Below are 24,339 nucleotides of genomic sequence, written 5' to 3' on the forward strand. Positions count from 1 at the left end.
GTGTTTAGACTGCTGTAACAAAGAGACCTCAAACCCCATTGCAAGTCTGTTTTTCTACCGTGGAAGTTGATGGTTCAGGGCTAATACCGCAGTTAGTGGATTTGGAGGACTCGGGCTTCTTGTACTGTTTACCTCACTGTCGTCCACAGGCTGCTCCCATCACAGCATAAGACAGCTTCTGTCCTGAGTTGGATTGCTCAGGAAGCCCACTCTGAGGCAGAGCTTTGCAGACAGGTGTTTTATGGGGGGTGCTCTTGGGATAAACCCTCGTGAAAGGGAGGACGGTAGCAAGACCGGGCAAAGGTGAAGCAGCCCCAACAGAGGAGCCAGCCAGCCTCACGGGAGCACTGGAAGCTGGGTTGGCCTTCCAAGGTGTCTCCGTGGAGGCCGGGAGCTGGGCTTGCTATCCCACCCATCATTGGATGCACACCCCCATTTGATCCCCCCAGGGAGGAGGCATAACTTTGGGCAAAGTGGTTTCTAGAGAAAGACTCAACTGAACTGTGTGCGAGCAGACAACACTCTTGGTGATGGGGGGGAAGGGGTGCCTTGGTTTTGAACCGGGTACTGGGCAGTATCCCCCAGTGTCCTCTGCCAGGCTGTGGGCTGGAGCTCCAATGACTGGAGCGCCAATGGCATCCAGCGGGAAATGGAGAGCCCCCACAGCACTTGTGCGCACATCTCTTCGTCCAGACCTAGCCTCATGGTCACACTTACCTGGAACGGCCATGTGGTCAGCTAAAAACTCGAGAAAGAAAGCAAAAGTGAATATTGGAATCATTTGGGAGTTCCTGCCACATGTGTCCTTTGATTCCGTGTCCCTCTCCAGCCATTGTCCCCTCTGGGGCTGTCCCTCCCCAGCACCTGGCTTCCTCCACGTTTGCATCTGTCTCTGCTCCGGGAGGCCCACCTGACTGACATCTCCTCTGGAATGCTGTGGGAGTCTTATGCCTCGTCTTTCAGTGGCAGGCAGAAGTATTAGAACTAGCTTCTGGGAAAATCAAAAGATTTTATTAGTTTACATAATGGATCAAAAAGCGGATCTAACTTTATTTTTTTTTTTTATTTATTATTATTATTTTTTAAAGATTTTATTTATTTATTTGACAGAGAGAGACACAGCAAGAGAGGGAACACAAGCAGGGGGAGTGGGAGAGGGAGAAGCAGGCTTCCTGCTGAGCAGGGAGCCCGATGTGGGGCTCGACCCCAGGACCCTGGGATCATGACCTGAGCCGAAGGCAGATGCCCAACGACTGAGCCACCCAGGCGCCCCATGCAGATCCAACTTTAGACATGAATGGATCCAGAGGTTCAAAGGGTGTGACCAGAGCTCCGCCTCTCTCCGAATCCTGACTCCATTTGCCCGTGCTGGTTCCATTCTCCGGCTGCCTCAGTCCGTGTGGTGGCATATCTCTGCCGCCCACCGACAGCTCCAGCCTTCCATTTCCTTACAGCTCACCAACTCAGAAAAGACTGCAACCCGCCCTTCTTCAGCGCCCCCGAGCGGCTGTGTGCCTGCTCCAAGACCAATCTCTGCGTCCAGGCGGTGGGGGCCCTGACTGTCCCGCCCGAGGTCCTGCCCTGCTGTGCACTGGTGGAGGGGAGCCACGCAAGGGACAGTCCAACCAGAGACACTTGCCGTGGGGGATGTGCTTCTGTGGCGCGTCAGGAAGGGACGCTGATGCTGGGTTATCTCCCGGGCATCGCAAACATAACGTGCTTCAGCTGAACTCTCGGTTCCCCTCCCAGCCCCAAATATGTGCTGTCTCCACTCTTCCCATATAGAAATGGCTCCCCCATCTACCCAGCGGCTCAGGCCAGAAACCTCCTCCCTCTCCACCCAGCCTCCCTACCCTCACCTTCAGAGTCTACCATCCAGTCAGCCTGGAATCAGTTCCTTTTCTCCATTGTCCCCACTGCAGGTTGTCGCCCACCCCCCATCACCTCTTTCTGTGCTGTTCCGACGGTGCCCCCCCCCCCCGGGCTCCACACATTCCCCCTCCCTCCCCTGCGGCTGTTCACACGGCCACCAGAGGCGTCCTCCTACACCAGCAGTGAGGCAGCAAATAACACGATGACTGGAGGTGTACATGGGCCTCAGTGCAAAGTATCCAACGCTTATTTCCACTGGGCAAGTCCCACATCAGCACTCCCCTGTCATTTACCACGACACTGGCCACCGGAAGACTTGCTGGGTACCTGTGTCCTCCTCTAAACTGGGGGTCCTAGGCCAGCGGGGTCTGCCAGTTACATACCCCAGCACGTCCTCGCTGCCGTCTGGGGCACACAGCCCTGGGGGCCTGGTGAAGCCAGGAGGGTGTTCTCGGGACGGGCAGGAGGGGGTTTGGAGCCTGCTGCTTCCCCGACCACACCTTAGGTTTCCCAGAGAGGGCAAGTCCTGGATGGGACGGGGACAGCAGAGCCTCCACCTGAGCTCCCCCCGTGGGACAAGACCCAGGGAGAAAGAGGAAGATGGGAAGAGAGGCTGGGCCTAAGCAGGGAGGGAGCCTGAGAAAGAAAGGGGGGAAAAGACCTTCCTTTCCGAAAGGGCCCGGGGGCTCCCACAACACACTCACTCAGAGGTATGGGAAGCCAAGGCCGCCTGCCTTGTGCTGTAGCTTTCTCAGTCAGCCCAGGACCCCCGGGAGGAGAAGTGTGGGACACCCAGGCGGGACCCTCCCCCCAGTTAGGAGCCCCCATAGTCTGTGGTGACTGCCCCCCGCATCTTAAGTCAATGTTTAACGGTGGCCAGAGCCCAGGAATGCTCAATCGGGACACGCAATTACAGGGGTGAGGTTGCAGCCTCGGCATTGGCAAGGGCTCGGTGGGGCAGGAGATAAGAAGGTGGCACCAGGAAGGGTTGTATGTGTGCTAAACTGCGGGCTCCCAGCATACCCCAGGGGCCAGCTCACAAGGCCTCCATTGTTGGGGTCTGGCTCCCAGCCCATTGCCAGCCAGATAGGAGCTGCTGTTCTGACAAGGCAAGAAAAGCACACCCCAAGTTTGTCCAGATGCTGTTACCCCATCCTTATCAGGCTGAGGGAAGGGAGCTAGCCAAGCTAATGTTGATTCCGAGGAGAAACGGAAAGGAATATTAGCAAACATGGCAAAAGTCAGTTTTGGCAGCGGGGGTGGGGGTCAGGAGTGCTCACCTGGCTCAGCTGGGGGTTTTATAACAAGCAGCTGGAGGCAAGAGGAAGACCCTCAGGAGTGTCCGGTGGGTCGCGAGGAGGTCCCAACGGTGTGCCCAGCCCCATGCTGGGTGTTACGGTGTAGGGGCAGAAGCCAGGCATGAGCATACTGCTTCCTAGTTGGGAAAAAATAGTTGATTTCTTTTTTTTACTTTCTTTCTTCTTCTTCTTCTTCTTCTTCTTTTTCTTTTTTTTAGAGAGGGAGGGGCAGAGGGAGAAGAAGAGAGAGAATCTTAAGCAGGCTCCACGCTCAGCTCAGTGCACCATGACCCTGAGATCCTGACCTGAGCCAAAATCAAGAGTGGGACAGTTAACTGACTGAGCCACCCAGGCTCCCTGCAACAGTTCATTTCTTCACCCAATATATTTGAGAGTCCACCGTGTGCAGGCTGTTTGTAGGGGTTGGGGACTCCTGCGGTGATGATCTAGTGGAATGGAAATAAAGAGTCCAGAAGACCGGTAGCCAGGGGAGCAAATGGTGGGCCAGACAGAGTGAAGGGGGCAATGGCTCGGGGATGATGGGTCAGGAGAGGCACAGAGGGCTTGGCACGGTTGGGGGCGGGGGGTGAGGAGTGATGCAGATTACGGTGTGAACCCAGCTCCTTCCCCAGCTGGCTGGTTCTAGGAGAGGAACTTTTTCTCAGTGAGCCACAGTTTCCCCACCTGTAAACTGGGGATGATGAGAGAAACTACCCAAAGGGTTACCATTGAGGATGGAAAGAGAGAAGGAAGCTAGCACAGAGCAGGCCCTTGGTCAACTGGCATCACACAGATGAGGCTGCTGACTGTCTAAGGTGGGAGGTAACATGTGGGAAAGGAGGGATGGCCCCAAGCAGGGGTGGTGGCCAAGGATTAGATTAGCCCGTGAGGAGTGGGAGGGGAAGGCAGCTCCGAGAGGAAGAGTGCGAGCGAAGGAATGGCAGCCCAGAGGAGACAGCCTGGGGTGGGGTGGCTCCCATCGCCGCCCCACCCCCCACACACACCATGAGGACAGAGCAAGCACTCTGCAGATGGTAACCGGACTCACCACGTAAAACGCTGCCGTGCCATTTGGGGCATGCTTTAAAACACAGATTTGGAAGAAAAGAGCACTTTGAGGAGGAAAAGTCCTTAGGAAATGTCAGTTCATAGAATCTGCTGTCCTCAGAGCAGTGAGTAAAGAAACCCATTCAATGAAGATCAGAGGTTGATTAAGAGCACTGCCGTGGGAGGCCGGTTGCTGGGGAAACCCACTGACCCGAAAGGGCCGCGGGGTGAACTCCCGTCCTGTGCATGTGTGTCGGGCGCCGGCGCAGGTCTGAGACAAAGCTGCCGTAGGCCGGCGAGGCTGGGGAGAAACAGAGCGGCTTATTAATCCACTCCGGCCGCCAGAACAGAACACCACACACGGGGTGGCTCAGACAACAGCCATTTATTTCTGCCGGTTCTGGAGGCTGCAAGTCCAAGATCAAGGTGCCTGCTGATTCGGTTCCTAATGAGAGGGCTCCCTTCGTGGCTCGTTGACCATGGCCTGTGCACCGCGTGCTCGCGTGGTCTTTCCTCTGGGCAGGTACAGAATGACAGAAATCCATCTCTCGCGTCTCTGCCTCTTCTTACAAGGACATCGGTCCTATTGGGTGAGGGCCCCACCCTGATGACCTCACTGAACCTTAATTCCTTCCTCAGAGGGCCCATTTCCAAGTACAGCCACACCAGGTGGTTGGGGGCTTCAGTGTGTGAATTTGGGGCGCCCCCTAACTCTCAGTCCATAACAGAGGCCTTCCTTAGCATGTAAAGCAGGGGCAAGAGAAACCAGGTTTACCTGGGATTAGCAGAACTGATCCACAGATTCAAGTGGCCTGCAGGCTGCAGCCTCCACACCCTCAAAACTCAGACTCACACAGAGTGGCCGTGCCCTGATCTGATGAGCAATTAGAACTCCCCTCCCGGAACTGCAAGAGTCTGTGCCCGCCTCGGGCAGGTCAAGTGCAAATCCCAAATCTCCCTTCCCACTCTCTGGGTCCCTGAGGGCAGGAGTTACATCTCCTCCCTCAGCCTGGGGTTCCCCAAGAAGTCCTCCTGCAGAACATGGCCTGTGGGGAGTTTCCCTAATCTTCTGAAACAGGCGGCTGGGCTCCCAGGCCCCTGGCAGCCGGGGCGGTGTTGTGGGGAGCAGGCGGAAACAGGCCCTCGTTGTCCCCCTGTGCCTGGGAGCACAATGGGGGCCTGTGTCATGCCAGCAGCTGTATGAGGCTCTGACTGTGGTGGACACCAGCCTGGGAGAAGCACGCAGCCCGGGGGACCCCGTCTGTTTCATGTCCCTCCAAGTAGGACCTGTGGGCTGGCTCTCTGTGCCTGAGGGACGACACGTGTCTGGGGGGCACTGGCTGTCCCTGGAGGTGCACGTACAGTGGGTCTGACCGAGTGCAGACAGGTGCGTGTGCGTCTACACGGGGCGGCACACGTGCGCCTGGGGCTGGCGGGCAAGTCTGCAAGTACGGATGCAGGTGAGTGCGTGAGCGCACTGAGGACAGGTGAGGCTTCTGAGCACGCAGGAGCACATGTGCCTAGGTCTTCCCCGTGGTCAAAATAGGGCACATTCCCCAGGCACCAGGCCAAGGAGGGTGGAACTGGCTGTGAAGCTTCCTCGGGAGGAAAATACTGGAAGATCGGGACCAAGACTGTCCAGTGGAAACTCAGCTTCTGCGCACGCGCACACACATTCCCTAGGGCTCTTCACTTGGCTCCTTCCTGTCCCTCCTGGCCTCTCCCTCCTGCCGTTTCCCTGCATCCAAGAGGACCAGGGACCCTCACCTGGGTTGGGCACCCTCAGACAAGTAGAGGCAGGCAAAAGGAAGGAATGACTGAAGCTCTTCCAGATTCAGGACATCCCCCCCAGGGCTGAGCTGCCCAACAGGCCTGGCGTCCCTCCCACCCCAACCCCCCAGGAATCAGAACCCAGCCCACCCAGCCTGCACTTCCAATCTTGCTGGAATCAGGAAATGAGATTTCAACTCCATTCAAGTAAATCCGACAAGTATTTACAGAGGATCTTCCAAGCCCAGGGCTCTGTAAAGCCTGCGGCGGTGAATAGAAGCCCTTTGCCAGGTCCTGCCTCCTGGGGTGACTCCAGGTTTGGGGTGATGAGGCCCCACATTAGGGCTCTGCTCCCTACCAACACCCGCAGCTGCTACCTGCAGCTCAGTCCTCACCCCTCAACTGGCCGTGAGCAGGAGGCCCCTCCTGGGGAGAGGTGCACCCTGGAGCCCCCCTGAGAAAATACCCCACAGCATAGGCAGCCTCTTCCCACCTCTGGTGCCCTCTCCCCACCGTCCATGGTTCAAAGGACCCCTCTGAGGGGCGGCCAGAGGGGGAGGGGGCAGAGGAGAAGGTGATCTCTGTCCCTATTAGATGGTGCCAGTTGCTGAGGGGTTTGGGAAACTGGGCTTTCCTTCTAAATCGAAGGAAAAGCTGTGACTCCCCCAAAGGGGGCCCTCCTGCATTCACAGTGCAACCGGCAGGCAGGCTTCTCTCAGCTGATCTCACACAAACTCCCTCCCTAAATCTTGGTCTCCAAAGCAAAGTGTGCAATATGATCCTTTGGGTGAGGCATATAAATACTGAGTCAGGTGGTTTTGTTTTTTTTTTTTTTTAATCTAGCAATTTAAGACTTAGCTAATATTTAATAAGTAGATTGACATGATGCCCTCCCTCAGTCCCAGTTTCAGGCCGTCCTGAGTTCTGGAAGGTTGTCTAGGAATCCTGAGGATGAGGGCGAGCTCCTCTGTGGGGGGGGCGTGGGGGGGCGGGAGTTGGGGGCACCTTTCCCCTTTGGCCCACGTTCAAAGAATGGTTTCATTTATTACTGTGTAAATGCTCCAGCAGGTTATCAGTGTGGTTGGTTTTATAAAAACGATGCCTTAGACAAGAATATTTGCATACTTTGTAAATGAGAGGGGTGTAATAGGAAACTCTTCCTTAGCTCACGGGTCTTCTGGGAATCAAATTTAAGGATGACCTGGGCACTTTTCTCTTACAGAAATGTGAGTGGGTCCTAGCTTCTCTGACCTTTTCTACCGTAAGCGACTATTAGTAGTGTGTGACCCCAGCAGATATTTCAGATAAAATTAATCCACCCTATCACGCTGTAGGGAATATTTAAACAGTAAGTAAGAGAGGAACAGCTTTTCAAGTAAAATGTATGCTAAGAAGAGGGCGTTTTGAAAATAATTACTTGGAAATGTTTCCATCATAAGGTTTCCATCATAAGTTTTACTGAAAACTATGTAAATATGTCACCTATTAAAAATTCTATCTACACAGTTAAAGGAATAAGCTTGGAAAATTTTTCAGATAAAGAATTTAAGAGAATTTTGAATCAATTTGTTAAAAATATGAACACAAACAACCTTCCAATTATTTTGCAAGAGTAACTGTTTCAGATCAGGAAAGGTGGAAACGTACCAGCCAAATGTCAATTAAATTGCACAACGGGTGGACGGGAGTGAACTATAAATGTCGTGATTTAATGGGCATGACACATGATGCGTGCCCATCATTTGGTAGGTATCTCTTGTAGCTATGGCCATTGTGAATACCAAGACTCAAAATGAATTGGATCAGACATTCAGATTGCCGTATCACAAAGTATTAAAAAAGAATTTAAAATGTAATGCATTCAATCAGACAGAATAGTGAGCATTTTAGTTGAAAGAACCTTGATAGCATCCCTGAGTCTGTGCATCAACTCAGCAATGGGGACTCTGCCTCAAAGTCTCTTCAAAAGTTCGCCATGAAAATCTCCCCAGAAGAGGACTTCCAAATGCCACCACTCCGGTGTGAGTGCTCTTGCACCTTATGAATCACTGCAGGATTAAAGCAAGAACAGGATATGCACATCGAGAGGCCGTGGAACATCACAGCAAAAGCACAGGCTGCTCTCGGAGATCAATCTCAGACATCAATCATGGAGATCAATTTCCGGCAAAGCGAACTTGGGACTAGTCACTCAACCTTCTTTTTTTTTTTTTTAAAGACTTTATTTATTTATTTGACAGAGAGAGACACAGCAAGAGAGGGAACACAAGCAGGGGGAGTGGGAGAGGGAGAAGCAGGCCTCCCTCTGAGCAGGGAGCCCAACGTGGGGCTCGATCCCAGGACCCTGGGACCATGACCTGAGCCAAAGGCAAATGCTTAATGACTGAGCCACACAGGTGCCCCGTTATTCAATCTTCTTGTGTAAGTGAAGGAAAATCATAGTACCTACATCATATGCGTGTTGAGAAGATTAAATTCGTTAACATTTGCAAAGCAAATATTAAAGCAGTACTTGAAACAGTCCCTGGTAAAGTTTATAGAGAACTTTTTACGACTCATTAGCAAGAAGATGAACAGCCCAATTTAAAAACAGGCCAAAAATTTGAACAGACTCATCAAAGAAGATACATGGATAAAAAGTAAACTCATCAAAGATGCTCAGCCTCGTTAGTTATTAGGGAAATGCAAAGGAAAACCCTGAAAAATGCAGCACTACATACCAGTTAGAATGGCTGCAAACACCAACAGCTAAGGAAGATGTCAGGCAACTGGAATTTTCTTACATTGCTGGTGGGGAATACAGAATGGTGCAGCCACCTAGGAAAACTTGTTGGCAGTTTCTTAGGAAGATAAACATACACCTATCGTGTGATTCAGCCGTTCCACTCCTAGATATTTACCCAGAGGAATGAAAGCATATGTCCACACAAAGACTTATTCATGAATGCACATAGCAGCTTTATTTGTAATAGTCAAATACTGGAAACAGCCCAAGTGTCCACCACTAGGGGCACGGATAAACTGTGGTATATCTATACAATGGAATATGACTCAGCATTAAGAAGGGATTAACTGTTGGTACATACTGTAACATGGATGAGTCTCAGAAATAATTATGCTCAGAGAAAGGAGACAGACAAAAAAGAGGACATATTGTATGATTCCATTTATATAAAATTCCAGAGAATGCAAGCTAATCTCTAGTGACAGAAAGCAGATGGGTGATTGCCTAAGGATGGAGGAGATGGAGAAGGGGTGGGAGGAAGGAATTACAAAGGAGGAAGCTTCTAGAGTGATGGAAATCTTTGTCTCCTTGACTGTGGCGATGGTTTCAAGGGGCTATAAACATGTCAAAACTTATCACATTGTACACTTTAAAAATGTGCAGTTTATTACAGGTCAATTATACCTCAATAAATCCATTAAAAAATAAACAGATTGCTTTTGTGATACAATAAATTTCTTAAAAGGCAGAAATGAGACTGAGGACTATATTATATTATACATACACATCTTTGTGGTTGGTTACTGTGTGGCCCTATTTAATTATTCATATGCTATTTAGAAACTTTGTAATGTACAGATTATGGGTGCACCATTATTGCTACTTGCATTTGGTTTTATAGTTAGCTCTATAAAAATTTGTATATCAGGCCCTTGGCCAGGAGCATAATCCTCTATTATAATACTGTTTCTGTGGGAAAATCAGAATTGGCTTATATTATATTTACAAAGTTCCTTCCCTCTGCCCCCAAGCTCTCTCTTCTAAATCCATCTTACACATTGTTGCCAGATTTATCTTTTTTGAAAACAAAACAAAAATTAGATCATGGTACTTCCCTGTTAAACCCCTCAGCGGTTCCAAATGGCAAAGTCTGAACGGCATATCATGATGTTCAAGGTCCTTCACAGCTAGCCCCATCTACCTCACCAGCCCCATCTCCCTGGATTTCCCCTCTCTTTATGTATCTGAACCATTTGTCAGGTGCTCTCGCTACTTTGAGCCTTTGCTCAAACTGTCCAGCTATCAAGATGTCCTTCCCTTTCGCTTCACTCGTGCGTCTGAAAAAGTCTGTCATCCATCAAGACTCATTTCAAGCATCCCCTCTTGGGAGTCTCCCCAGATTTCCCCCAAACAGAAATAAGGACTCTTTCCACTGTGCTGCCACGGCGCCTTACCCGTGCCTCTACTAGACCACTTATCCCACTGTCCTGCAGGGATCGAGGTGCATCCACAGCAGCTTACAGGCTCTGCTGCTCTAACAAAAACAAACAGAAACAAAACCACCCCCCCATACCAGTGGTTTGAGCAAGTTTATTTCTCTCTCACATAAGAGTCCTAACTGGCATGCTGGCTCAGCTCTGCGGTGTTGGGACCCAAGCTTTTTCTGTCTTGTTTTGCCCTCTTGTGCGTGGACCAACGTGGCTGTCTAACGTCTCTGCCCTCCAGCCATCAGACGGGGGAAAGGGGAGGGGAAAGTACCTTCGGCCTCTCACAGCATGATCCCCCAGAACTTGTACCGACACTCTAGTCACATCCCATTGGCCAAAACTTAGTTGCTTCGTCATATATAACTCCACATGAGACTGTTGAAAACGCAGTTTTATCCTGGGTGGCAAGGTGCTTCACTAAAAGTCAGCTGTTACATGATCATGAGAGGGAAGGGGAAAATGGTCTTGGGCTCCATTAGCAACCTCTGCCACAGTCCACCCCTTTAGCAACCCAACTGTCTGTGATTACCCTCTCCTTCACATATAAAACTCAAACCCCACCTTTCGAGGCCAACAACCCCAAGTACCCTGCTGTCCTGCACCCAACACCTCAATCAGGTCTGGATGTGGTTACTTGCAGCCCAGAGACCAACACACTAAAAGACAAGTTACCTGCCCTCCCACCTCCTCCAATACACAACGATGGAATAAGAACCACATACCACAATTAAAAAACAATAACTCTAACTCAGAAAAGAAAACAATGGAAACTATGCAGATGGCACGAGTCCATAGCAATTACCAAATGAGGCCAGTTAGAAGTTAGAAAGACTTCCCGCCCTTCTGTTTTCTAGAAGTAACCCCTTTGGTCACTGCCCTCCTTGGCCACTGGCTGTGCCCTCTGGGAGGCTCTTACTAGGGCCATGATGATCTTCCATAGTTACATCTGAAGTGGGCATTAAAGAATATGCCTCTCTTAGGTTTCTGGACTATTTGCTTCTAGTCGGTTCCATGTGCAGGTAACTCCAGCCAAAGGTCTTGTCCCGACAGAGTTTGTCAGGCTGAAAACTCTGGCTGTATTTTTACTGGCTCCTGTACTCCACCCAGACCCCTCTCTTAGCTTAATGGTTGCTATCTTCAGGCCATCTGAGACAATAGGCTTGGGTGGGAAGGAAACACCCTTAATCTGATCTTGGCTGTGGGGCTGGCTCCCATTGCCTGGCAGAGAGCAAGTTCTTAACCAGGAAAGCTTGGGAAAGGCTCAGGGCCATAGTCTTAACTCCTACTAAGGCTGTCTTTTCAAAGCCAACTTAGGTCACCCCTTCCATTTGGGGTAGAGAAAGAACAGTTGGCTTTCAGCACTCTGCAGGGCTCCAAGTTACCAAACCCAGACTGCAGGCAGGACGTGCTCCCTTAGCAGACCGGTACCGCCTTCCATCGCCCCTTACCAACCAAGTCACACTTGAGCTCATCCGTCTTTTCTGGGAATCGGCTGAAAGAAGCATGAAGCAATCAGCACTCAGCCATTCAGAGGGCGTGCGGTCCTCCTATCACGCTATCACTCACAGAGGACAGGTCTACCAGATCAGCTGCCGGAGCCTCACAAGGAGCACTGACTTTCCCGTCTGCAGATCTGCGTCCACCCCGCCTGACTGGGAAGCCAGTGCCCCGCACATGAATACGTTCTAGGACAGTACTCTACGTCCAGGTTAGCCTAAATTAGGCAAGGAATAGGTTTTGGCAGCTCTAACTCTAACTGGGAGACCAAACGTAACAGCAGCTTGAACAAGATGGAAGTACATTTTTCTCTCCTGAGAGAGCCCAAGCAGGTAGGATGGCTCTGCTCTGCGAAGTCATCAGGGTGCTGGGCTTCCTTTGTCTTGTTCCGCCATCCTGGGAGGGTGTCCCCGTCCACACGGTCCAGCCTGGCTCGCCACCCCCAACGTCTCTTTCCAGTGGCCCAGAAGGGGGAAGGGTCAAGACAACGTGCAGTCTACAAGTCCATCTGCCTCTCTGCTGGCCCGTGGCTATGCCGAGGTGCAAGGGAGGCTGAGAAAGGCGGTCTACTCTGGGCTGCCACATGCCCAGCTGCAAACTCAGGAGTTCTCCCTCAGTGAGAGAGGAGGGGAGGAGGTGACGGAGGGGACAATTATTCACCTCTGCCACAGCCCGTCTCCCTTTGAGAGAACTCTTTGAGAGGCAAGGACCTTGTCTCTCCACTTCATCCTCCAGGCAAGCGCCGAGCCCAGAGCCAGTAACTATAGAGGTTGAGCTTGGCTTTTCCCAAACCATAAACCCGTCCCGTCATGAAGGGACATTTGTGGCATGACTTGTGTTTAAAAGGCACCTTCACCAATGTCACCTGCAGTGTGCTTAGCCTGTATGTCTTCAGGCTCTCCAGCTTTGTGGGATCACCTCCCGTGCCCGAAATTCCCAAGGGCTTTCCGGGTGGGCACTTTCTCCCGACGCAGTGTGCTTCTCCAGGGTCCTTATGCCCCTCGTTCTGGTCCTCAGCCCTGTGCCTGCCGTCCCCTCTCCGCCCTGCCCCTGCTGACCTGATGCTGGTCTCCTCCCTCCTCCCTCCCTGTGTCCCAAGAACCAAGGCTCAGGTGTGTGGCAGATGTTCTTCAAGTTCAGGACTAATGGTCAGTGATAACAGCACAGGGTGGAAAACGGCTTCCCATTCAAGGTCACGTAGTGCTTCCTCAGAATGTGTTGGTCATTCCCCACTGCCGGGAATGTCTCCTCGGAGGTGCGCCTCCGTCGTTCCCACTCTGCCCCCCACGGTGGTTTTCACCTTTCAGCCTTCTCTCAGTGGCCAGCTGTCTCTCCATTCTTGCCCATTCCGGGTGCCGGGGGCCCCCCAATGTCCTGTGCCACAGCAACCCCGTTCCCCTCACGTTTCACCAGCCAGTTCAGGCTTGCTTCCTCTCAGCTTGCCCCTCAGGCTATGTGCAGGGGCATCAAGTCTTCCAAACCCAAGGGGCCCATCCAGAGATGGTTCCCTCAGCAAAAGGGCCATCACACCCAGAGGTGAATTACTCCCCCGGGGTAGAAGGCAGAGAAGACTCCAATCCACTTGAATTATAGTCACTTTATTTTCTCCACACTCTCAGGACAGGCAGGATCTCCTCCAATCCTTGAACCCACCCCTGGAAAGAGAGGTGAGGCATCTGAGGCCCGGCGGGGTTAAGCCAGCCTCCAAGGCCGCACAGCAGGTGAATCAGGGCTGGCGCACGTGTTGGGGAACGGCCGGCAGCACCTCGGGTCGTCTCTGTGTGCTCTGCAACGTAAGTCTTATTTCCTCTGTGCACAGCTCCCAAGGGACAGGGCTCGCTCCCTCTCACAGCACCTGACCTAGCTGGACCCACGGCAGCCACGTGCAGGCGCCACCTGTCCTGCCAACAGATTGCCGTGAAAACCCCCACGCACAGGGCAAAGGGCTTCAAGGATGCTCTCCTTGGATGCAGCCTACTTCACAGGGCCGCCCCCTCCCCCCCCCAAACTCAGACTCCAGCCTCAGAGCTCCAAAAGCCCTGTCCTGCCCCACTGGCGGGGCCAGGTCGGTCCCCGTGGATGGGAGGGACGGGGTGAAAGGGGAGGGCTGGGGAGGGGCGAAGGGGCCAGGCCGAAGGGATTGAATTGAATGGGTGCTTTCTTCTCAGAGACGAAAGGTGCTAACCCCACCCCCAGTGGTCACTGATTAACCCTCCAGACCAGATAACCCCTCCATGGGAGGAAAAAAGTGTGTGTTTATCCTGGGTCATAAAACATCAATATTGACTTCTCACAGGTGAAGCCAAAGGGGAAGGGGAGGTGGGGTTGAGGAGGGGGGTGAGGCTGGCGGGCCCTTCCTTTCAAGGCCTGGGGCACACTTGCCTGACACCCAGGGGCCAGGCCCCCGAGGCCTCCTTCCCCTGGGGAGAACATGGGGTGGGCGATCAGGTTTCAGTCTCTGAAGAAGCCAGATTCCCACCCACCTCCGCTCCGGGGACACCCTGAGCCAGGGGCCCAGGCCCCTGGGCTATTCTCTTCTCTCACTCTTCCTGGGGGCCTCTCCTCTCCCTGCCGTCCCCCCCTACCCTGCCCCTAGCAGATAAGACAACCGCACAGGTCTGGAGTCAGACCGCCTCGGCTCTGCCTCAACTCTGGGACACTTGGGCAGGTGACCAACTTGAGCCTCCGTTTCCTCATCTATCAAAAGGGACCAGTAATTGGGCCCAGCTCTCAGGGCTATTTAGGATGACCAACTGGGACTGCTCACACTCTAAGGACACCAGGAGCGGGCGGTCCCATTAACAACATGGCTCTTGCTCTCTCCTCTCCTCCTCTACCTCCTGTCTCTTGATGCGCACATCACTCTATGCACCCTCCTCCTTGCTCCTGGCTGAGGCCTCGTCAGGTGGCTCTGGAGTAGTCCATGTCAGAATTACCTGGAGCCAGGAGCCAGAGGTGGTTGGGCCAGGGCTGGCGTCCTTAGCCCTCTTCTCTCTGGCCCAGAATGAATCAACCCCCCAAATGCTCTGTCAGGCTGGTGGTTCCCATCAGAGGGTCTGTGGTCGCGTGCTGTTCCGTGTGGGGCCGCTGGGTCTGAGAGTCCCCACTGTGTCCTCCTCAGAGAACCTCACACCTTCACCCTCTGTCCATCCTCTGTCTCCTTCCTGTTGGGGGTAAAGGTATTTCTATTACCCCCTCCTGTCCTTCTGGAGGGTCAGAACAAGGCAGTTCCACACACGGAGTTTTTAGCTACTCTGGACTGGGCCCTTTCTGCACCTCATTTAATACTGGGCCCCAGGAGCAGTGGGGGAAACATTTGGGTTTCCTTGATCCTCACCCAAGGCCGGGGTCCTCTCCTCCCCTGGACCCAGGTGAGCCCCACCTGATGCTGTGGGAGGCCAAGGCCCCAGCCCTGAGTGCCCTCCATGCAGCTGGCCAGAGGGGCACTGTCCCTGGGCACCTGGTCAATAATTAACACTGAGCAAACTCAGGCTGGCCGGGCCTCCCAGCAGGGTCAGGACCAGACAAAGGCCCTGCTGTCTTGCTAAGCTGCCATCTTGGTAGGGGGTTACTGGCCGGTCGGTCATCTCCGGGGTGACAAACACCCCTGCCTCCAGCAGGGCACTGGAGGAGCTGCTGCTTGGCAAGAAATGAGGCGGAGATAGGCCCTGAGGAGGAGGCCTGGGGGGGGGGGTTTGGCCACATGCCTGTTCTTAAGCCTCAGCTTCATGTTCTGAGCAAGCCCAGGAGGGGAGCTGGGGGGACGAGGGTCTGCCCTAGGGCCGTCCAAGTAGGGTGCTTCGGCAGCTGTCTGCCACAGAGCTGATGGGCTGGGGGGACCGGCCTCTGAGAGCAACTCTCAGCCCCTCCGTTCTCCCCCCACCTTCCATTCCTTCCTTAGAAAATCTGCTTAGTGTCACTGTATGCCAGGTCCTTCTTCAGTGTCCCCTCGTCTCTGCCCATCCTCCCAAACTTCCACCCCTCCTCGATGCCTTTGTTTGCACAGCTACAACCTCAGAAACCCTCCCCCTCTCCCCATCTGAATCTCGTTCCTCCTCCACGAAGTCCTCCTAGAGCCCACTCTGATCTCAACCTCCCGGTCACTCCTACACGGATGCTCCTTTGCTGCTTCTTACTTCACCAGCTGTACTGTAAGCCCCCTCAGGGGCCGGGAGCCATGACTTCTCCCTCCTCCCACCATGGGCAATGAGTAGAATTAGTAGGTTTATCATCAATACCACCTCCAGCCACAAATCAAGCAAGAAGTTACTTTCTTGCAGAGCAACAAGGCAGGAGACTTCTAAATTCCAGACATGCAGCAGAGTTCCCAAAGTCGGCCTTGCCAGCCCAGACCTCCCCCAGCCGCTGCCCGTGGTGTCTGAGAAGTCTGTCATCGTGCCCTCCCGCCCCCCTCCCAGCCCAGTGTGCTCGCTGGTTCCGGAGCCGATGAGGACATTTCTGGCTGGCCCTGTGGCTGCCCACCTGGTCCAGCCTCAAGTGCAGTCCCTGCCTCCGCCCAGCCCTTTCCTCCCGTGGGCAGCCCCGCGGTCACTGCCAGGTGCTTCGTGCATCCTCTCGAGAGCAGTGACCGCAACCGTCACTGGCCTCTTCTTGCCCAGCCATTCCTGACCTCCCCTCTCAGATACCCTCTCATCACTCCCCTCTGTTCACACTTCCTCCCTCCCAGCCTCCTGCCCCTGCCCTGGGCGCACTTGGAAACAAGAGCTCACACGTAACCTGCAGACGCACCCCTGCTCCGCCACACCAACCACCCCAAAGTTCAAGGTGACCCAGAGGGATTAGAGAGGGCACCCCATCCTTAGGAAGACTGAAGATGGCAAATTGGCTTTTCTTTTTTTTTTTTAAGGCTGAAATGGAACCGGATGTAGGGACCACCAGCTGAGCTAAGGACCTAGGTGATGGCCGGGGGGAGGGGGGGGAACTGGGGGTGTCCAAGCCGGACTCAGGGAGCAGGCACCTCTGGCTACCATACAGCTCTTCCTTAAAATATTCTGCCCTGTTGTCTCCCAGGCATCCTCATCCTTACCAAATCGATGACATCAATTTAGAATCTAAAAAGACACAGCAGCGATCCATAAAAATCTAGGCTGAGGGAGTGGCTGGTTGGGGGCTGTGCAGGGCAGACGGCCCCGGGGGCCTTCCTCTTCCTGCTCTTCTCCCCCCCCCCCCCCGAGGCCCTTGCGCCCCCACACCCTCAGCCGAGGGACTCGGGGCCCCTTGGAAAGTGTCCCTGGGGGCCTGCCCTGCCCTCACCTGCTCCTTCAGAAGGGCACCCTGCTTCTGTGGCCCACTGCCCACTTGGGCCCATCTGACTCCCTGTACCACCTGGGCCAGCTGCCATTCACCCTGCCATGAGTGGGCCGCCTGCCCGAGGCCAAGAAAGGAAGAAGTGGGGAGAGAAGAGGCTCCTCTCATTTTTTCTCGTTGACTGAAGTCCTCAGATTAGGAGATGCAAGGGTTCTCACCACCCTGGGAGCTGCTGTAATTTCTTTTGTCAGAGCAAATACTCCCTCTGCCCTGCCCCTCTTGTCACTAGCAGATGTTCCTGGGAACCCACTGGGAACTCTCCTAGCGGGGGGCATGGAATACTTCCTGAGGGTGTCAGGGGTGGGCAAGACTTTGGGAGCTGCTCAGGCTAGACCCCCACGGTGACAGTCCCATTGCCAAACACAGTTCCCTGGCCTGGATCTGGAGTTCCCTTATCCCGCCAGGATGGCTCAGAGTGGACCCCAGCGGAAAGAGGAAAGCGAAGTGGGAATGGTGGGGCGGGGGGCGGCCAGGGGAGCAGGGACAGAGGGGAGAGGCAGGAAGAGCCTGGCATGAAGCCAACCGGTGGGGGGGGGGGAGGAATGGAACAGGTAGGACTGAGGGGGGAGCCCAGGGTCCTCCAGAAGGTAGAACTGGAGTGCCCCCACCCCAGCAGCTCCCTGCTCTGGCTCCAGGCCTCGCCTGCCCCCCCCCCCACCCCGCTGGGTTTCTGGCCCCTTGGTCACCAATCCCAGCACGATGGCGCCACCTGCTGTGGGGAGAGAGCAACACAGCTGACTCCGCGGAGGGGTTTGAGAATTTGGGGGTGGGGGTAACTCTCGCTCGCCCTGGGGAATCACAGGCTCTGTTTGTGGCCAGAGGACGTAGACTTCAGTCCGGGGCCATCTCCCTCATTCCCAGGCACCTCTCAGGTGGACGGCGAGATTCTCTCCTATTGCTCATTTCCCAGGTGCCCACACGGCTACTCAGGCTCCCCAGAGCGGGCCTGAACCCTGGCCAGGTCTCTCATCTTTGGCTGGACCTCCCCCCACTGCCTCCAGCCCTCACCTCCTTTCCTCGGGCTGCCATGTGGCCATCGGCCCCTGAGTGGCCTCCTCACCGCCTGCCAGTTTTGCCCAGCACGTCCCAATTCACAGGCCTCCATGGCGTCCTCCCCACTTTCGGGTAAAGGCTGGCTTCTTACCAGGCTGAGCCTTCCTCTGGGATGAGGGCGGCAGACCGGGGCAGGGGTCGGCTGGGTCAGTGCGGGGCCAGGCTGTTGGGGCCAAGAGGTCTTTCAAAGCAGAGGGCTGGGCTCAGTGCAAGACCTGAAGGAGACACTGTGTCTGAGATGGGCTGTGGCATCTCATTCTGTGGTCTGGGCTGTCACACAGTCTGTGGGCAGCCGGGGGGACTGCTCGTCCTTCTACGGACCCTTCAGGCTTGTTCTCCCCTTTCTATTCCTTCTTCCACTCACCCACACATAGCCCGTGTTACCGCCCTCTCCTCCTGGACTCACCCTGTCTACAGCACCCTCCCTACTGCCTGGACGATCTTTCTAATTCACCACGCTTATCCCTTCATGCCTCTGCTTAAACTGCACATAATCTTCCTTTTGTGTTCTAGAGGAAACCCAAACCGCCCCACCCGCATAGCACCTCCTCTGGCCCCTCCACTCTACCAGATGTCCCTGCCACAGCCATGCCTGGGACACCTCCTACTCTGCCACACCTGGGCACCTGATAGCAGGCAAGGCAGGAAGGAAGAGAGGGAGGGAGAGGGAAGGAAGGAGGGCAGAGGAGAGGCAGGAAGGAAGGAAAAGAAAAAGAAGAAAAGAAAGGAAAAGGAAAGGAAAGGAAAAGAAAAGAGGAAAGAAAAGAAACAAGCAGAAATCTTTAACTGGCTCGTTAGAGATATCTCTATTTCTGTATGTTAACTCAGTCTCCCTGGAGCCAGATGCTTAGTTTTCCAGGGTTTTCTCACCACCTGCCCCTCCTCCTAGTCAAGATAATTGCCTGGTACAGAGAGACGTGCATGTGACCTTGTGGAGGTGGGAAGAAGGGGTCCAAGGTCTGTGTGGAAGCCTCTGCATTCTTCCACACACGTGGGTGGGACAGGGCTGGTCCCGTCTGGCCCCTGAGGGTCGCTGGCGTTGGGGGGCAGGTGCTGCTGAAGTATGTGGTCCCACACATGGCTGCTGGTGCAGGCCTTCCCCTGTGACCCCGGGGATCTGGGACCACCCCGCCTCATTCTCCGCAGCCACCCCAGAAGAAGAGAAAGGGTTCCCTGAAGACACTTCCAGACCCCCTTCTTTGGCCAGCGCCTCATTGCATTGGTGCTGCCCTGAATCGCTGCTTTGCTGAGGGGATTCACTAAAATCCCATAGCTGCAATCTGAGAGTCAAGCCCCACTCGCCTCATTGCCAGGAGAGTTACCCTAGGACCTGACTGGGGCTTCCCACACAAGGCCTGCCAAGGCTCCCCGCTGGGCGAAGGATGGCGCTGCCTTTTTGGTTCTCATCTTCCCTCTTCTCTGAGTCCCCCATTCCCGTCCTACTGCCCTATTGCAAGAGCAGAGAACATCACATCCTGCTTGATCCCTCCTTGATGCCTTACTTTGCATTCACCCTCCGCTCCCCGGGGCCATAAGCCGCACCATAGACTACTGGGAGGGGCTGCGGGAGAAGGAGAACCCCAGGGAGAAGGAAATACCTCCCCTCATGCGTGTGTGCATGAAGCACGCATCCACATGCAGAGACACACAGACAGGCTGATACCAAGACCCCTGCATATCCAGGCACTCACCACAGTCACCCCGGGAGAGGACTGGGGACATGCTCAGGGAGCACTCGTCTGTGATTCCCAGCATTTGCCAGGGGACAGGGGGGACCCACCCCTCCTGGTTCCTCCCTCTTCCCTCCCAAGATTATTTTTCTCAACCTCTCCCTCAAAGGCCTTGGGAGGGAGGCAAAGAGGAAGGACCCCCCCCCCATGTGCGGGGACCACATACTTCAGCAGCACCTGCCCCCCAACGCCAGCGACCCTCAGGGGCCAGACGGGACCAGCCCTGTCCCACCCACGTGTGTGGAAGAATGCAGAGGCTTCCACACAGACCTTGGACCCCTTCTTCCCACCTCCACAAGGTCACATGCACGTCTCTCTGCACCTTTCTAAGGATAGAAATCTGGAGGTAAACCTTGGCTGGGGGACTTGCATGGTTTAAACTGTCTCCTGCACCTCAAGGGCTCTCAGATGGGCAACCGGACGCTCCAAACCCCTCCATCAGCCGCTCTGGGGCTTCTCTATGTGATTTCCCAGACTGACTCCTCCTCCTCCTCAGATGGCCTGCTCCCCCTTCCCCAGCCTGACATGCACCATCCTCCACTCTCCCTAAACATTTCTCATCCCTCCCTCTCTCCCGCGGCACCACGGCATCAGCCTCCACTCCCCACCTGGGCCTCCTCTCCCCACCTCCCTCCAACACCTCCTGGTCACTGTAGGTAGGACCTTTCTTAACCGGAAGTTGGACGTTATGAATTCCCAGCCCTGGCCGGGAAGCCTTCAGAGCCCCCCAGTGCCCACAGGATGACACCCTTTGGCGGAGTGACCAGTGCCTTCCTGATCTGGCCTGGCCCACCTGGCCACCCCAGCCCTTCTGCTCCGCGGTGACCAGCTACTTCACAGCTCCCAAAACGGCCTGGCTCCCTTGCTTGGCCCCTGTCCCACGCGCTGCTGGAATACTCCAACTCTCCAGTGCCCGCTGAACTGCTCATTTTTTTCAAGATCCTGCTTGAGTCACCTCCCCTGGGAAAGCACCTTAGTCAGAGTGAATCACTCCCTTCCTCGAGTCACCGTGGTTCCTCATTCAGGTTTCTCTCCGGGCACTTCTCCCACCTTCCAGCATCTTCCACCGCCATTGCCGGGCTGCAGCACCATGGCCCCCCCACCTGGACAGTGGTATGCATCTCCTGACCAGACCCCTTGCCCTCGCACTCACCCTTTCCAGGCCACTGTGGACACAACGGCCCAGTGGCCTCTGATAATGCCCATCATAACACATCTGTCTGCTCAAAACCCTCCAGCACTTCCCAGCTCACTCACAGGAGAAGCTTTGCCCCACAGAGGCCTATGTGACCTTCCTGGCCCGGGCCCCTTACCTTTGGGCCTCCACTCCCACTCCGCCCCAGCCACAAGGGCCTCCTTGCTGAGGACCTTGAATACCCTGGCTGCCCCCTGCTTCCGGGCCTCTGCATGCTCCCCAGACTCCCATTCTCATCTCCCTTGCCAGCTTCAAGTCCCTCCTCCAGCCTCACCTCCTCAGGCAAGCCCCCCTACGCTGCCCCGGGACCATACTGGGTGGGCAAGAACCATTCATCGTATGAATGAATGAGGCCCTGCCCCTTTGGCTGAGGTATAAAATCAGGGACCTGAACAGATCAGAGACCCTCCCTACACACACACAACCACAACTATTGCCAAGCTGTTCCTGGGCTCCTCGTCTGTGCCAGGATCTCACTCCCTCCAGTGGCTGTCTGTTTGGAAGGAGTTGATCAATTAATCTCCACTCAGGTGAGGCTGTCTGAACACTGCGTGAGAACAGATGCTTTCCAAGAAAAGGTGTGCATCGCCACCAGGGGCCAATCCCTTCACCCAAAGGACTGAAGAAGCAAAGTGATGAGAATCAGGTGTGGTGTGAGGCTGTAAAAGGTATTTGCAGGCCTGGGCAGGGGCATCAGGCCAACCCTGGGTGGAAGCCTGCTGTGCTGGAGAGGGTCCCTTGCCCCGCCTGGGCAGCCTCCTAAGGGCAGGGCTCTGAGCTGAGAGCAGAAACCAAACTCCACACGCTTCTCGTGTGAGAGGGAAGGCACAGCAGTCAGGGACCTGCTCTCCCCCAGCTCCTCCGGGCTCACCCTGTCCCTTCCAGAATCGCAGGGGCTCCCAAGGAGGTGCGGGGTGGGGGTGGGGCTTGGCTCCCCAGGCCTGGGCTGGACCCCTGATGAGAGCCTTGGGGGCTTCAGGCTGTTTTTGTAACCACAGTCACGTGTTTCTTCATGTAACCGGAGCCCCCTGACACCGCATGAGTCTGCACCCCAGCTCCCGAACCACATCTGCTTCTCATTTCCGGCCAAGGAAAATGGCCCAATTTCCATTAGCCGCTGGCCCAGGCCAAGCCTGGAGCCTCTCAGTGGCCAACCCCACCCAGCCGGGTTCCATTACTGGGGTGGGGGTGGGGGCTGAGAGAGCGTTAGAGGCGACAGGGTATGTTGTGGAGCTGGACAGGGGCCAGGAGGCCTGTGTGCTTGGGCTGGCCCAGGTCAAGACCTCACTGTGTGTCCTCGGGGGAGTCCTTAACCTCTCTGAGCCTCAGCTTTCTCCGTTTTCTCATGAGTAATACCGGGAATGTGTTACTCTATTGATGGAGGCATTGTTAGGATTTGGGGACCAAAGTGGCTCTTTGGGGACAAAAACAACAGAATTTTCCCAAAAACAGAACTGAGGGGGAACTGGCCTATGTCAGGAAGCTGGTGGGGGCCCAGGCCACTTTCCTCCCTGAGCAGTGGATGTATTGTGTTAAGTGATAGTTTACATGCAATAAACGCCCAGGTTAAGTGCTAAATTAGCCTGTAGCTAATGTAGAATGTAGCGTCAAGATCTACAACTATTTCCTGCACCGCAGAAAGCTCCTGGTTCTGTGCTTGGTTTTCCCACCTGTGAAAGGGGCAAGCAGGAATTTCTGCCTGCTGGTGGGTTAGGAAAATCGAATGAGATAATACCAGCAAGATACTCAGCAAGGCGCCCGGCGTGAAGCAAGCACCTGATAAAGATGAGAAAATACATTGCTTTCACGACCTCCTGTGGCGTCTTGCCACCCGGTCCCCTTGTGGGGGCTGAGGCATGGATCAGGACAGATGCTGATCAGGAGATGGTCTCTCTGAAGCCTGCGGGCATCAGCCCGCCTAAGAGGAGACTTGAGAAAATGTGATACTGTGCTGGAGGAGGCTCAAAGTCCTCTGTCTGCTTCCAGAAGCCCCAAAGAGGCTGGGGACAGAGGAATGGGCCAGCTTTTGCCCTAATCCTGTCCCAGAAGATCGATCTGTCTCAGGCACTGGTGGCAGGGCCAGCTTCATGAGTTTACAACCTGTGCAGTCACTTGGGGCCCCATGCTCAGAAAGGTTTAATGCTCCGATGTCACCTCCTTGCAGGCCTTAATTAGTTTTGAACAGGGGCGCTGCCTTTTCATTTTGCACTGGGTCCCGCAAACTAGCCAGTGGCCGGGGTGGGGAGGGTCGTAGCTGGCTGGTGTCCTCCCTAGAGAGGTTGGTACCACCACCACCACCCTCACCCCCACTCACTACACACGGTCATACCGACTTCATGCTTATCCGCGACCTCCACTGTCCCCTCTCTGTCCCCGCCCATAGTAGGACATCCAGGACGGCTTGGGTCCCAAAGAGCCCTCAGCCACCAGGATGCACCAACAGAATCTGGAAGCGGGCTTGCCCTGGAAACCCCCTCGGGGACACTCCTGCTCCCAGGGCCTGCTGGCCAGGCCACTCAAATTCCCATCCTCTGACAGTCCTCCCCAGCCGCCTCCGCCCAACTGGGCAGCTCAAGTGTGAAACCACAGCTGGGTGCCTGCCAAGGGGGTTTAGGTTTCATCACATTCAACCTCCCACACCTCGGACAGAGGCCAGGGTCCGATGGGGCCACTGGCCAGAGGCCGGGGCTGGAAGGCAGACGAAGGATGGGTTCCTAGGCATCCCAGAGGACCCTCCCTCGCTCTCTCGGGCCTCAGTTTCCCCTCTGTGTAATGGGACAGGATCCTGTAGGGCTGGCACAGATGCCAAAGGTGCAGGGAAGGTAGATCTCAGAGACCAAGGCATTGCAAGAGATTCTAGAACTTCACTCTACAGCAGCCGTTTCAATCTCAATTAATTTAAGAAAGAAAATCACACTTTTAGTTCCTCAGCCACTCTAGCCACATCTCACATGCTCAATAGCCACATGTAGCTTGTGGCTGCCATATTGGACAACACCAGTCTAGAACATTTTCATCAATACAGAAAGGTCTGTTGAGAGGTGCCTGCCAGCTGGGGAAGCCACAGTTCTGGGAACACTGGTAACTTTATGGACCCCCGGTGAGGAGCGGGGAGAGGGCCATGGGCGAGGAATGTTTGAGAAACACTCTCAGTCCTCTCTGGACTTCATGAGTAAGGTGGGCCCACCATAAAGGGGGCCCAGAAACCAAACTCCCACCATAAAGGGGAGTCAGGAACCAAACTCCACTGGGTGGGGAGCCACGCCTGGAGTGGAACACAGGCTTCCGGGCCCCAGAGAGGGAGGCAGTGGCCAAAGCAGGTGCCCTTCCGAGCAAA

The 24,339-nt window shown here is 54.8% G+C and overlaps 1 long non-coding RNA gene across 1 annotated transcript; it reads right to left on the reverse strand.

The window, feature by feature from the left end:
- Window positions 1–13,273: 13,273 nt before the first annotated feature.
- Window positions 13,274–18,509, reverse strand: LOC118523926 (uncharacterized). The gene is made up of 3 exons (XR_013442200.1): window positions 18,484–18,509; window positions 18,169–18,292; window positions 13,274–14,860 (listed from the first exon to the last, which is right to left on the reverse strand). It is a non-coding gene; the product is annotated as an uncharacterized LOC118523926 (long non-coding RNA).
- Window positions 18,510–24,339: the final 5,830 nt, after the last annotated feature.

Source organism: Halichoerus grypus, chromosome 10 (genome assembly GCF_964656455.1).
Source record: "Halichoerus grypus chromosome 10, mHalGry1.hap1.1, whole genome shotgun sequence".
Taxonomy (NCBI): Eukaryota; Metazoa; Chordata; class Mammalia; order Carnivora; family Phocidae; genus Halichoerus; species Halichoerus grypus.